Source organism: Chelonoidis abingdonii, chromosome 9 (genome assembly GCF_003597395.2).
Source record: "Chelonoidis abingdonii isolate Lonesome George chromosome 9, CheloAbing_2.0, whole genome shotgun sequence".
In the NCBI taxonomy this organism is placed as follows: domain Eukaryota; kingdom Metazoa; phylum Chordata; order Testudines; family Testudinidae; genus Chelonoidis; species Chelonoidis abingdonii.
This window is the reverse complement of record NC_133777.1, coordinates 79,396,783-79,412,758: the sequence shown is the minus strand read 5'-3', so window position 1 is coordinate 79,412,758 and position 15,976 is coordinate 79,396,783.

The window sequence follows — 15,976 nt, the reverse complement described above, 5'->3', positions numbered from 1 at the left end:
GTTTCTAGCCCTAAAACGCCTCCATCTGTTCTCGTGTGTTAGTAACCTAGTACAGGACATCACCAGAGACATCAGTAAGCCAGCCTCAACTTCAGACAAGGATGCCTGAAAAGGTGAGCACCTGCTCTGTATCCACTAGGTACTTCAATCTGGATGGCGGTGTCTCACACTTTAGACATACAGATTGTCTAATGTTTGCCTAAAGCTTTATTCCCACATCCTGCTCATAATAAAATGCTCTGAGTATGAGAGTCGGAAGTTCTCTCTGTTCACTTAAAGCAGAGGATGTTTTATCTGGGAGGATGGCACCCGAAAGCCTTATTTCCAGAGGTAAATGGCTTTCCTAGCTGTGTGGAGCAGCTATGCTGACCAGGCCACTTGCTGCTTTAACTCCAGTACTTCAACAGAGGTGTGAAATTCCACACACGGCTCTAAATGAGGGTGGGGAAAGGGGTGATACACACCCCTTTCAGCTTTCCCCCCCTCTTGCCTTACAGATCACTGATAAGGACAACCTACAAGGCCCAAGGCAGGAAGGGATGGTGCCTTGGGGGCAGACCAGGAGAAGCAAACACACAGAGAGCACGCAGCACCAACGATCAGAATAAGAGCCGAACCCTTACTTTTAACAAATACAGTTTCTGGGTTTGGGTTTTCATTAATCCTGAAATATCAAAGAACCCTTCCAGCTCCAGTGGAGCTCAGCACGGCACTCGCAAGGGAAACCTCCTGCCGCCTCACATCCAGCTTTGTCATTTCTGTGCTTGGCTGCTGGAATCATCCTCTGGAATGGATGTTCCAGACACAGGACCGTTTGCTTTGGAGGAACCAACAATGGATTATCTTACACACACAAGATTCCAGGAACAACTCAGAGCACCAGACGACACTGAGGCAATGAGGGCTGGACGTGGGGAGCAGCTCTCTGCGAGAACGGAAGGGACATTTCTGGAGCTCGACAAGCCGTGTGTGTGAATGACGGATGCTTATGATGCTTTCAACATTGTAGCATGAGATCTGGCACAACATTTATTTTCTGTCTTTCTTAAATTCCGTCCCGACAGGATTTCGAAGATAATTGAGCAATGGAATGTCCTGTTCTGCTAAGACTTCTTGGCTGTCAGAAGCGATGTCTAAAAGCCAAAGTGGAATTCTGGAGCACAGCCCCACAGGGCAAACAGAAGCTGTGTTTGTTCATCATCTGGCTTTGCAGACTTACTTATCTGCCTCAGCACATGGTGCCTGCTGTGAAACTACACTCAGAGAGGTCACCCATCCTGTTCCGTCCGCTGAAATTCACTGGCACTGACTTTGGTGACACAGCAAGGTCCAAAGGATAGGGCGAGGGTCAGGAGACCTGGTTCTGACACTGATTAGTGTGTGATCTTGGGCAGTTCCCTTCACTGTGCCTCTATCCCCTCTCACCCTCTGTCTTGTCTATTTAGACTGTAGATTCCTTAGGACAGAATGATGCCCTATGTGTACATACAGCGCCTAGCACAAGGGGGCGAGGATCCTAGCTGGGGAGTCTGGGCACCACTCTAATTCACCTAATAATAGCAACAACAACTATGCATTGGCTGGGTTCACCTTGTAAGCCTAGGCGCAAAGATTTACAACACTATCCAGACAAGGGTTTAGCCAGCCCATGGGCCCTACTGGTTTATATGGAGACAACATGTTGGCTGATATCCCATCACAGGCTTCTTCCTGGTGGTCTCTCTCTGCACAATGCTTGGGATGGAGTTGTGCAGTACATCAATGTGTTACAAATCCTGTCAGCCACAAACATATGCATTCTGTAGATTTCTAGAGGTTTTTCTTTTGGGGGGATGGGTGGGCAAGGGAAGCAGGGTTTTGATGCCAGTGTGAGGCTCAAGGTAAATTAAAACCAATAATCAATGCAGATCTCAGAACTTTGCAGTGACTTGGTAAGAAGTCCACTGTGCACAGGGCCGGCTCTAACATTTTTGCCTCCCCAAGCAAAAAAAAGAGCGCCGCCCCGCCTCCCGAGTGTCGCGTCACCCAAGTCCCCACCCCCCAAGCATTGTGTCGTGCCGCCCAAGTCCCCGCCCCCCCTGAGTGTTACGTCGTGCTCCCAAGTCCCCACTCCCTCCGAGCATTGTGTCGTGCCGCCCAAGTCCCCGCCCCCCCTGAGTGTCACGTCGTGCTGCCCAAGTCCCCACTCCCTCCGAGCATCGTGTCGTGCCGCCCAAGTCCCCACCCCTCAGAGTGTCACCTCGCACCGCCCAAATCCTCGCTCCCTCTGAGTGTTGCATCGCACCGCCCAAGGCCCCGCCCCCCAAGTGTCGCGTCGCGCTACCCAAGTCCCCACCCCCCCGAGTGTAGCGTTGTGCCGCCCAAGTTCCCACCCCTGAGTGTCACGATGTGCCGCCCAAGTCCCTGCCCCCTCTGAGCATCGCGTCGCACCGCCCAAGTCCCCACCCCCCCAGTGCCGTGCCACACCTCCCAAGCCCCACCCCCACCCCAGTGCCACCCGGTAGAACCAAAAAAACCCAAAACTAAACCCCGAGCACCGCCCCGTCCCAAGGTGCTGCCCCAAGCACGTGCTTGGTAGGCTGGTGTCTGGAGCTGGCCCTGACTGTGCACTCCTTCCTGACCCTGGTTAGATCGCTGCAAAGAACTATCAAGGCACAGTGGAAGGAATACTGCTGGTCTGTCCAGCATTCGTCTTCTTATCAAACCAAGTTCCTGGCCAGACATTTGATAGGTTTCTTAAACAGAACCAGATTTGCCAAAGTGCTGAGCACCCTAAACACCCCCTGAAGTCAACAAAAGTGCAAGATGCTGCCCATAATTTTCACAGCTCTTATATTTCCCTTAATCTGTGACAAACTATGGAATCTAACCTATGAAATGGGACAATTTTGTCCTTGATTTCTGGTCTCTCCCTTCTGTTCTCTCTTTCCTCCTTACTCTTTTCTGCATCTCCCTACATTCTCCTTCATACCTTCTTCTCTTGCTTGTTAGAACCATCTGAAGGATGGCCAGAGAAAACATCCTAAAAATCATACTGTATCAGTGCACTCCCCTCTTTAATACTATAAGAATTGTAATTTCTCAGAGTATTTTCCAAACGAAAAAAGGCTTCAGACCCTAGCCAAAGATCACATATTTTCAACCCGGCTTCTCAGCTACCAGATGAGTAAATCTTCTACACTCACACCATGGCTCTCATTTAAGACTGCAGAATCTGGCTTTTATGTGCAATTACCACAGCAATTTCACAGGTCAATTTCACTACAGCCAGTTGTTGAGTCTTATCAGACAATGCTGTTCTGGAGATTTCTTGAAAATCCAGAGTGCAATTAGCCTAGGTTGGTTAATGAATATTACAGGCCAGCTCTTCAACTTGATACAAATTGGCACAGCTCAGTTGTCTTCAGTGGAGCCACACAGATTTACAGCCGCTGGGGATGCAGCCCTAAGTTGCTTCACACTCAGCGGAAAGTGATATATGCACCACATTTCTGTGAGGATAATGGGCCTGGTTCTCTTCTCACTCAGCCCAATGGATTTACCTCTGATTTAGTGAAAGAAGAATCAGTCCCTGATTCTATGCTTCTGCCTCAGAAAAGTTCTCAGAATCATTTGAATCCCTCAGATTTCTCAATATAATTTTTACGATTAGTCCGTCCCTCCCCAATGATAAAGCTATTGCACCTACATGTAGGGTGACCAGACATCAAGTGTGAAAAATCGGGATAGGGGGGAAGGGTAATAGGAACCTATATAAGAAAAAGACCCAAAAATCAGGACTGTCCCTATAAAATTGGGACATCTGGTCACCCTACCTACATGTATATTGAGTAGATCCTGACCCGTCTCTGAGCACCTTCCAGTGGTGCATTTAGCAATGTGACTTGCATCTGTCAGACTTGGTTACCAGGCGTTGGCTCCCTCCCCATCTCTAATGCAAATTCCGACTTGCCCTGCTGTTTTTCAGTGGCCTCCCTCTAAATCACAGCTCTGACCTTTTCTCCACTAGGCCAACCTAGGCCCAGTCCCAACACTGGGGAAGAAGACCCATCGATCCCCCTTTACTTGCAGTGTTCCTTCTCTTTAGAACAGTGTTGGTGGAAATGACTGACATGTAAAGACAGCTGCTTTGAAGAATGTGTGACCCAATTTCTTTGTATGTTAAAGAAACACTGTGCCAGAAGTCTTTGTCCTCCTAAGGAAACTTAATGGAGAAATATTCTTGAGTGTGCATGTGCACTGGAATATTGTAGGCCTTAACTAAGGCATAAGTTTTTAATAGTGAGAGTAACTAATCAGCGGAACAATTTACCAGGCATCATGGTGGATTCTCCATCACTGATAATTTTTAAATCAAGATTTGATGTTTTTCTGATGTATCTTCTCTAGGAATTATTTTGGGCAAGTTATCTAGGAGCTCAGACAAGATGATCACAATGATTCCTTCTGGTCTTGGAATCTATGAAATGAAGAAGATCCAGCTCACAGATAAACTATTAACTCCTCAGTGAAATAGTTAGACTTAACTGTACTTCCCTATTGCTAAAAAACACTTTTAAGTCCTGAATGAGATAATGAAATTGAAGCAGGCATAAAGATGAAGAAGATCTTGTTCAGGGACTGTGGTGGGAGAGATTTGATTTCCCTTTGCAAAGTGCATTTAAAAAGAAGCTATTTTAAAAAAAAATTTACACTGGAGATGGATCTAAACAAAAATCCTATATCCAAAGATCCACTAATATCAATGGGAGTCTTTCCAGTCAATTCAGTTGGGCCAGGATTCCACCCCAAACTTGAGGAAACTCTAGATCCACATTCAAACCTTGCAGGCCAAGCCCAACTCTGGCTTTTATTAAATTAAAAGATGCAGCTACAATTTCTCTGATGGTTCAAACTAAAATCAGTCTCTCTTGTCAAAATGTATTTTGCCTCCACAGAGTGGTAGGGTTGCTTTTGAGTCCTGGGCTGCTGGCACGGATTAATTTATACACAAAAGAAAATGCACTGATACACGTCTTTAAAATTACTTAATGAATATCACAGTATGGCACAGAGGCACTTAAATACAGGGCAATTTATAAGAGCTAATCTATAGTGTTTGAATGTAATTCTTCTCTGGCTTTTTATACAGTATAGTTTATAATTTTATATGGCACACTGGTAACACAGTCTCACAAATTGCTGCACAGAAAGAACCCGTCTGCAGCTTCAGTTGTGCTACCATCCCTGTTGTGCTACCATCCCACTCCCTGTAGCTCAGGGGTTCTCAAACTGGGGGCTGTGACCCCTCAGGGGGTCATGAGGTTATTATATGGGGGGTAACAAGCTGTCAGCCTCCACCCCAAGCCCTGCTTCACCTCCAGCATTTATAAATAGTGTTAAATATTTAAAATATTTTAATTTATAAGAGGGGGTGCACTCAGAGCCTTGATATGTGAAAGGTGTCACCAACACAAAAGTGTGAGAATCACTGCTATAGCTGATGTGGAGGCTATAGCTGGAGAGAGGATTTCCTGCCCCTTCCCACCATTATCCCTGCTGCTGCAATAGCCCCTTGGGTTGTCAGGGTGTAGGAGCAGCCTTCAGGCTGCTCTAGCTTATGCCAGGAAACCAGACTGTCACTCGGCTGGCCCAGGCTCAAGGGATCGCAAAGGTATATTAAAGCCGTTTTTACCATGGAATTAACTCACTGTTTCTTGCAAGCAGCGCCACAATTGTATATTTAGATGGCCATGTGTTTATTTTATTTTCTCTTACGTGTTATTTCCTATTGTGTCCAAGCATTGGCCTGTTTCGTGCTAGACAATGATACACAGGTTGGCATGTTAAAAATTAGAAATAAAAAGTTCATAAAAAATAAAAAACTGCTCTATTCTTTACTTTTTCCTTCTGTCACTTCAAGAGAGAACACTGGGTTCTTCTTTATTCTTGGCAATGCTCACCATCTGCAAATCCATTTTAAAGAGGCACTATGAAATAACCAGATGTTGACTTTGAAGCACAGTATACACATTCATCATCTGCTTGCACACACGGTCACTCCTGAGCCCTGGCCTGCTTTGAAACTTCACTGCTGTTTCCTTCCATGTTGGTTAGGAAGGTGTTGATGAGGGTAGAAGGTTAAAATTCTAACTGATCTGCGCTGAAACATCATCACCAGCACTTCATAGGCAAGCCATTGGGAAAACATATGCAAGCTGTGAGGCCCAGACTTGGTGTCACTAGCAGGTTGTTCCAATCTTGCATCTCTGCCATGCCTGCAAGGCTGGGTCTAGCTCTAGGATGCCAAGAATGGTGGATGTCTGGGTTTGGGTCATGCCTGGATTGACCTGTTCTCAATAAACAAACGTACACAGCACGTAAATGTACACGGCAACTCTTTCAAAGTGGCTTAGGCAACAGCTTCATTGTTTTACTGTTACTGTAATCAGCCTCTGGACCTTCTGCCTTTGCCTTGCATTCATATTCATCAAATTGATCTTTCAGGTCTTGTGTATATGACCTCAGAATTGGACGATGATGACAACAGACAAGTTCACATCTCCTTTTTTATATAGTCTTGCCTGTTTCACTGAAACAGATGAGAATGTCATGCCAAAAAATCGTCACAAATACTGTCTCCAGCTTGTCCATTTTTTACTGAGATTTTGACCATCATGCATAGTGTCTCTTGGCTGATGGTAGGTGATCATTGGCCAAAGAATCAAGAGTTTCTTGAATCCCTTCATACACATCACATGGATCCTTCGCTGCATCAGCATGAGCTGACCACTGAGTGTTAGACAAGTGTTTCACTACCATGTAAAGACACCAACGCATTCCAACAATGAGTAGATGAAGCAAAAAATTTGTACAATCTTTGCGTAAAGTCGAAGTATGATACAACTTGCATGCTCCATTCTTCTTCTGTGTGGCATTCACTTTCTACTCCCCAGAGTTTCACTGTAAATTTACATTTGAAGAAACCGAAACATCTCTAAGAGAAATAACTGCAAGTTGAAGCCACCAAATTTTCACATGGTTTTGCATCAAAACCTCAAATTTTCCCCAGTATCAATATGAAAGCACAACATGACCAGCATTTCCTCAAAAACTGGCACCAGATGTGCTTCAAAGGGTCCCAAAGCTTTCAATAAACCCAGTCTGAGGTGAAAACGAGAACCTCAGTCAAGAGACCACTGCCTGCCACGCTCACCAGTATTGTCTCAATTGTTTCTTTTTGTTCTCCCATCTATCTGTCTGTATCCACCTGTTCTCTTGTGTTTAATACTTAGACTGTAAGCTCCTGGAGCAGGAGATTTATCTTTTCATTCTGTGTTTGTACAATGCCTAACACAGTGGGGGCTGTTGTGATAATTGGCCCTACAACTTTACCCTAATTGTGAGCTCAACTTATAAGAAGTATATGAAAGCTCATAAGATGTCACAATAACCTATACTAACAAATGTTGATGAGTGGGAAAAGGCATGATAGAGAGATACCAACACTGAAAGAGTCCAAACACAAAGCCCTACTGATATAACTTGAGGACTGTGGTAAGATCATGCTTGGTAAACAAGAAAAGTGTGGAACCAGAAAACAGTGAGCCCTAATTGGTGGACAAAACAATGAGGGGATGGGCTATTCTGCCCACCATGTCCTCTGTGGGTCCTTAAAGAAAGAGACTTTGGCTTCACCATTATAGCTGCCTCTCCCACCATTTTCTGGAATGCCAGGCCTTCATCAACCTGATGCCGAGAGATGGCCTGAGCAGACCAAGCCAGAGAGAGGGACCCAGATGACATTGCTACTTCTACTGGCTCCAGCTGAATCCCAAACACCACCTGGGACGAAATGGGATTGGACTTTAACAACAACAGGTCCAGACCATTTCAACTAACTTCTCTTACCATCAGTTACCACCATCTTTGGTACCATCTAAGAGACTGACAAACAAGGTGGTTTTTTCCCCTTCTAAGGACTCTTACCAGCTAAAGAAATATGGAACAAGGGATGTTGTTAAAATGAAAGCCTTATTTAATACTTTGCATTTCAAATACTTAAATGATTTCCCTTCTTTTCTTTATCTTTAATACAAGGTTTAAAGGATTTGTAATGGGGTGTTTGCCACAGCACCAAGCAGGCTGAGGTCTCTGTATGCCAAACCCCGGACTTGTTTAACACAGTTTAATGTTGGACAGAGTCTGGGTTACATTCAAACCTTTAGCTCACATATTCCATCTAAATGAATACCACAGGTACTGGTTGATGACTAGAGCTCCTAGGGGTTACAACAATCAATATACATCACAAAGAAAATAACAACAGTGACTCTGTGGTTCCATATGAATATTTCACACATAGTGGCTAAGAAAAAGTGTTGCCCTCATATTTTTCTTTTCTGGAATCTGCTTTTAGTCCATGGCGTGGTGCATTACAAGAAGTTGAGATGTCAGCAATGAGTCAGGGACCATCCTCCCCTGCTTGTTTTGTTATAATTCTCCTGCAGTATTTTGTTTTGGAAACACAATATGAGACATGATTCCTGAGATCTCCAGGTACCATGCTTTTTTTTCCCCCTTAGAACCTTAATTCCTAATTTGCTTGGCATTTTAGGCAAAGCCTGCCAGAATTATAGTTGTAGCTTAAAATTAATCTTTCACCAGCCACAGATTCTCAAACTCCAACAGTGCTTTTAACACTTTAGTGGGAGGTTTTACATCTGTGACATAAATGATGTATGTAAAACTGAATAGCATTTAACCATGGTCCACAGTTTAACTCATAACCAAATCCTTCCAGTGGGAAATGTCTGGTCATTCCTTGACTCCTAGTCGCAGCCTGTAAATTCGCCTTTGTGCAATAAAAGTGAACTACTGTAGTACATTTTCTGGATCTTTTCCAAAGATTTTAGGCAGCTGGGCCTTGACTTTAAGCTGAAGGATTGTTTGTTTTAAGTTACAAAATAATTTTGTGCCTGAAAGGTTTGATGATGGTTCAAACCTAACAGCGAACGCCCCTGGGACTCCATGACATCTCCAAGACTGAATATATAACATGGAAAACATTGCTAGGGGCTGGGGTATCAAACAAGATTTTTTTTTAAAAAAAGTCGACATTAGTTATCCGTGTAGAATGGTTGGGTAACTCCAAGAAATCAGGTGGTAAATGAAATCAGAACTCCCAGCATCTTCTACCAGAATGGATTTAACTTCATTATAAAACAAATGTGTTAATCTCTAAGGTGCCACAAGTACTCCTATTCTTTTTGAGGATACAGACTAACATGGCTACTACTCTGAAACCAGTGTTTGCTGTGGAACCAAGTGGGCAATTAGGCACAGATCAAAGGTATTTAGGTGGCTCAGTGTCAATGGATGCCGAAATATGTGTGAAGATCTGGGCCTTTGATACTTAAAATCCTGTATTCTCCTTTTGCATAAAGATGCAGGAGGAAGGAAATTTACAGAGAAATCCACACATCAGCAGAGGGAGATTAGCATCAAATCCCTATGGTAGGCTGGCAGTGTGAATAGGAATGTAGCCAGCAAAACAAGAGTAGGTGCTCAGATACCATGGTTATGGGTGCATCTTAAGAACCAGAACAGAAAAGAGTAAGATTTAGATTAGCAGACTCATTGCCTTGGGATGTTGTGATAGCCAAAAGTATAACTGGGTTAAAAAAAGAACTAGATAATAGATCCATCAATAGTGATTAGCTAAGATAGTCAGGGATGTAACCTCATGCTTAGGGTGATCCTAAACCTCTGATTGCCAGAAGCTGGGTGTGGGAAAAAAGGGCGGATCTCTCTAAAATTGCCCTGCTCTATACACTCCCCCTGAAGCTCTGGTACTGGTCACTGTTGGAGAATTTATCATGCAAAATTCAGATAAATACATTATTGTTTCACAATTAATTATATTCCCTATATCAAATCATAGAAGTAACTGTGTAGGAAACCACACAGCCTCCTGAGAGTTAATCCACAGTAGCAAACAGGAAGGGGAGTGAAGAGGAGCAGGTGGCCTGACATGGAAGCTGAGCAGACAAGCCCCTTAAGCCCTAGGCAATCTCTATGGACCACTGGATGCATCATCCCTTTAGCCTCAGGAGGAATTCCGGCTTTGGACTGAATGCTAATTCAGGGAGAGATGAAGTTTCAGTTAATTCCAGCTTTAAAATTAACAGGTGAAAAGCATTAAGAAGAAAAAAAAGAGGACGAAAAAATGTCCATTTCATTCTAACACATTCCTCTGTCTGAAATACTGAATTAATTTGTGCTGGTTGAAAATCCTAGAAACTGGAGACTCTGGAGGGACTTTGAACAGCGAGTTCAGATCTGGATTTAGAACCCGGAGCTGAAATTGTTCAAAGTTTGGGTGTTGTCCTGATTAGGGGCTCTTTTTTTGACCACTGAAGATAATAGTTTGACATTTGGTTCTGGAATGAGATCTGGAGCCCAAAGTTCAGCAGTATTTGGATCTTCACATCTGTGTCCACTAGAAATGGGTTAGTTTGCACAATAAAACACAGAGAAGATATTTGACTAAGAAAACTCCCAAGTATCCCTCCACAAAAAGAGTGAACAGTGAAAGCTAAAATCTATCTTATATCACAAATAGTCTTTCTCACACAGCCTCAGGAGCTACAATATTAGAAATGACTGAATTGTAACCCACAAGAATCACGTATGTATAGTAAATAGTATATATACAAGTTTTATGTCCTCAGCAGACATCAGCCACTGGAGGGCGACATGGCACACATTAGAGACAACAGTACCTTAGCTTTTATAAGAGAAGTTAACCACTACATGGTGACACAATCCTACACGCTCATACACTGCTCTGCCATTATTTATTATTTTTTATGGCAGAAAACACATATAACCTGTTGGAAGACAGGCAGGCATACAAATACAGTGCATTATTGTATAGACATCATAGCAGGCTTGGAGAATGTGAGGATAAACTACACTGCACAGGCCCAGGGACAGCTACATATCATGTTTGTTATCAGCACATCACACATTAGAAATAGCAGCAAAGAGTCCTGTGGCACCTTACAGACTAACAGAAGTTTTAGAGCATTGGAGCATGAGCTTCCGTGGATGCATCTGACGAAGTGGGTGTTCATCCTGAAAGCTCATGCTCCAATGCTCCAAAACTTCTGTTAGTCTTTAAGGTGCCACAGGACTCTTTGCTGCTTTTACAGATCCAGACTTACACGGCTACCCCTCTGATACATTAGAAATACTCAGCTCTTGTCTGGCTGTGTGGCTTACAACTCTGAGGATGCATGGTAGCAAAGCAACATCTCCCTGCCAAGCTGGAGAACTGATTATATCTTCCATATTCAGCTAGTGGAAAGAAGCTGAACTCCCTGTGGAGAAATACCTGTCAAGCTCAAGCTCAGCATGCTACAGACCATGGCATTCAACATACCCCATGCACTGACCAATCTGCCATTAACCTGGTGCAATGATTGCAGGTTAGTGATGGTGAAACCAGAGACCAATCACGAGGTCTGAATTCCATGGAGAATTGTTTTTAATGAACCTCTGCACTAAAACACTGGTGGTCTTTCCCCGAGCAATGTGTGTATGTCTCCTGAACATTCTTTGTAGCCTCTCCAGCTGCGTTTATCCATGACAGGAGAGGCTCAGACAAGAACAGCTGGAAAACCTCAAGCAGACAGCCCTGCGCCTGCAGCAGTCTAGTTTTAATATCCAGTTTAGTTTTCTTCATATGTTGAATAACCTTCTCCCTGTTTTGCAGAGAAAGTCTTTGTCATGCATCTTCCTGAAATAGTGACTCTTGGAATCCAGTGCAAAATATTCAGAGACAGTGACAGACACAGAGTCACAATCTCTGTATTGGCATACCTCCCAACCTTGTGTCATCCACAAATTTTATTAGCACACATTCACTTTTTGTGCCAGGGTCATTAATGAAAATGTTCAGTAACACTGGTCCTGTAGTAGGGTCTTCGGAGGGCTGGGTGGCCTAGTGGTTAGCATCCACTCAGTTGTGAGAGAGTGGCTGGAGAGACTGGGTCCACCCATTCCGCTAGGCTACAACCCAGAGCCCTAGGAGGGTTAGGAGCATTGACCCCGGGAAGAGGCCTGGGTGCACCCTCTGAGTTACCCTCCCTGGGTCACTTCCTACCATTGCTTCTGCTTCTGGTGCCAGATAAGGAAAAATAAAAAGGAAGACAAACTGTTGGGCCCAGCATATACTACTTCAGGGAGGTGTCTCTCGCCTAGTGGTTCTCAACTTGTCCAGATCCCATCCCCCTTCCAGGAGTCTGATTTGTCTTGCATACCCCAAGTTTCACCTCAGTTAAAAACTACTCGCTTACAAAATCAGACATAAAAATACAAACATGTCACAGCTCACCATTACTGAAAAAGGACTGCTGACGTTCTCATTTTACCATATAATTATCAAATAAATCAATTGGGATATGAATATTGTACTCACATTTCAGTATGATATTTGAGCCTGGTTTTCACTTGTGAGCCTTGTCATTCTGGGAGGCAGTGAAGCGACAGCAACAATTATGTTTTTCTCCACGTTGAGGCTATTCCTACTCTTGGGCCTGGCCTCAGGGGGTGGCAAGCAGGGCAACTGTCTGGGCCCCATGCCACAGGGGGCCTGTGAAGCTAAGTTGCTCAGGCTTCAGCTTCATCCCAGGGCACCAGTGAGTCTAATGCTGACCCTCCTGAAGCTCGAGTCCTGCTGCTTGGGGTTGAAGCCCTCAGGTTTTGGCTGCCTGTCCTGGGCCCCAGCGAGTCTAACCAGCACTGGTGACCCCGTTAAAAGGAACTCATGACCCACTTTGAGGTCTCAACCCCCAGTTTGAGAACCACTGATATAGGATATGGAGCAGAAGCCTGCAGGCTAGGCCTGCACTCCTCCCCAGCCTCCAGAGCTGGGTTGCTCCCTTTTCAACCCTGCCTCCAGTAGCAACATGGGTTGGAGGGGCAAGTCTAACTGGGCTCAGTACTGTCCTTTAGCCTCTTCTGCCCCAGTGTGGGGTTTGTATACCCCATCACAGGTCCCTGAGGAACAACACTAGTAACCTCTCTCCAGCCTAACTGTTCACCTCTCAGTGTGACCCATTGTAATCTTCCCTTTAACCAGTTCCTTACCCACTTTTTGATTCTCTTATTAATCCCCATTTTCTCCAATTTAACTAATAATTTTCCATGTGGTACTGTAGGAAATGCCTAACTGAAATCCAGGTAAATTAGATCCACTGTGCTTCCTTTGTCTAAAATAATCAGTGATCTTATCGAAAAAAGAAATCAGGTTGGTCTGGCACGATCTGCCTTTTGTAAAACCATGCTGTATTTCATTCCAATCATTGTTTACCTCTACGTCCTTAACTACTTTCTCTTTCAACATTTGTTCCAAGGCCTGGCATACAACTGAGGTCAAACTAAGGGCCAATAGCTTCCTGGATCATATTTTTTTCTTTCTTAAATATTGGTTCTACAGTTGCAATTCTCCAGGCATAGGGCACAACCCCTGAGTTTATGGGCTCATTAAAAATCCTTGCTATTAGGCTGGCAATTTCATGTGCCAGTTCCTTTAATACTCTTGGATAGAGATTATCTGCTCCCCTCCTCCTGCCCCAATTTGGCCCCATTAAGGTGTTTGACTTCCACCTCGGATGTGGTAATTTCTATTTCCATGTCCTCTCTGCTACTGTCCCCAAGCTCCTCGTTATTTTTATTGAAAATGAGGCAAAGTATTCATTTAGTTGGTGGGCCATCCCCATATTATATTTAGTCTCCACCCTTCCTCAGTGCTTAGTAGTCTCACTTCTTCTTTCCCTACTTCATCACTCAGCTTCTGCCAACATCTTGGTTTCCTTTGGTGTGTTCCTCCTTCCAGCCTCAATTTCCACTTCATTTCCTTCTCTAGCAAATGTCTCTGGCCCTTCTGCCTTGCCACCCAGCGTGCCTGAAACTCTCTCCCAAAACCTCTTCGCCGGCCTACCCCTCCTGACACCCAGGGCCACTGCAGAACCGCAGAAGAAAGAAGAGAACTGAGCGGAATTAAACGGAAAATAGTAAACAAACAACTCCCCACCATTGCCCCACCCTGCCTCAGAAACAACCCCAAAAGGTTACTCTCCAAGAAGTGCCTGCGAACTAACCGGGGTTTCAGTTCTGTGATCAGCTCTGAGTGGGCACAGGGCTATTCGCATACAGAGCTTATTGCAGGATTGGGGTGTATGAATGGACCTGTCTGATCCTGTGCTCTCATGTTATGACATCTACATTTTAAAGTGTAAGCTCTTCAAGGCAGGGACCTATTTATTTATCCATCAGGGTTCTTATCTGGCCCCCCATAAGCCTGGTATCTTAACCTCTTCCACAAGTACAAACAGTAACAGTGATCTCCCTCTCTCCCTCTTGCTGTCGTCCTGTTCAGTGAGGCTCCTGTCACATTGTATAAGTAAAAGGCGAAAGATTTATACAAACTGAAGAGAAAGCATAATACTCCAGTACTAAACTACATATTTGTTCTCCAGTGCAGTTTCTATGTCCTTTGTCAGCCTCTTTGCTCGGTCCGGTTACTCATCTCCATTGGCGCACTGCAGCTCCCCAGTTTGCATTGTTTTGCAGAAAGTTTGAATATGCAATCACCTAGTTAATGGATTACTCAGACTGTGGTTTCCTCACTCTTCTATTTGGTTTCCTCTGAGTCCTGTGGCTCAGTGCCACCTCCTAAGCTACACGCTGTGCTATATAAGAGACCTCAGTGCTTCAAGCTGCTGAGATCGCTCGTACTGTACTGTAGCCCAACTCAGAAGTAGCATACAGGAGACTTTGGTAAGCTGCAACTCTATTTCTTCTACTACAGGGTTGTAAATTTTTTAGTTCAAGGATGCTGTGAGTGCAACTAACTCTTGCTTCACCTCTCTCATCGTAGCTTGGCTAAAAACTTTGCAGCAAGTGAGATTGGATTTTCCCTTAATTGTTGTCTAGGTGATGTGTGCAAGTGAATTAATCTAGAGTTTTATTCCCCCTCTGGTTACAAGATTATAGATCATAAATATGTGATTAAGGCAGAGTAATTGTATTTGACTGTGTTTATGGTTGAAAGATCTATATATTGTAAGTGGTAATTCATTGATGGCGTGTTGAGGGATATATTTCAGAGACTGGGTGCTCAAGGGCTCTGAAAATCATGGAAAGGGGGAAATATACATTGAACTGTGGTCTGACGCGAATCCAGGACAGATCATTAGCATAGGCAGAAATTATCACTTTTCATTTCTATTCAACTCAAACCAGTGCTTGGGAGAAAAGTCTCCTGACTTCCTTCTATCAGATTTCTATATTACACAGATATTAGCAGCCCTCAAATCACAGTCTTTCTCCTGTAGGTTTCAAACCTAGGGTTTTAAGCACAAAAATCTGTACACCCAAGCAAGGGAGCCTATTCATTTACATGGAGTTGTTCAACCTCATTGAATGTGAATGTTTCTACATTGTGGCTAGCTCCTGATTCATAATCCTCTTTCCAGATAAACGGGAATGTGTACAGAATGCAGAGTGCTTAAACCCCTCTGGCTTAGTGGGATGCTCAGCTGGAAAATGAACATTTTAAAAACCCTCTGTGTCCTGAGCTTCCAGGAACGTAAACAGTTTCTGGCTTCTGCACCCTATGGGAAAGGAAAAAATGTCCTAATTCTTGGCTGAGATCTGCATGAAACCCAGTTCATAACAAGCTAAAGCTGAGTTACAACAGTAGCCTCCAAATGGGAATAGGCTATTAACTAGGAGTGACTTTTCTTCTGCTATTCATAGAATATCAGGGCTAGAAGGGACCTCAGGAGGTCACTGAGTTGAGCTGAGTCCAGTCACCTGCCTTCACAGCAGGACCAAGTCCTGCCCTGACAGATTTTTTCCCCTGATCCCTAAATGGCCCCCTCAAGGATTGAGCTAACAACCCTGGCTTTAGCAGACCAATGCTCAA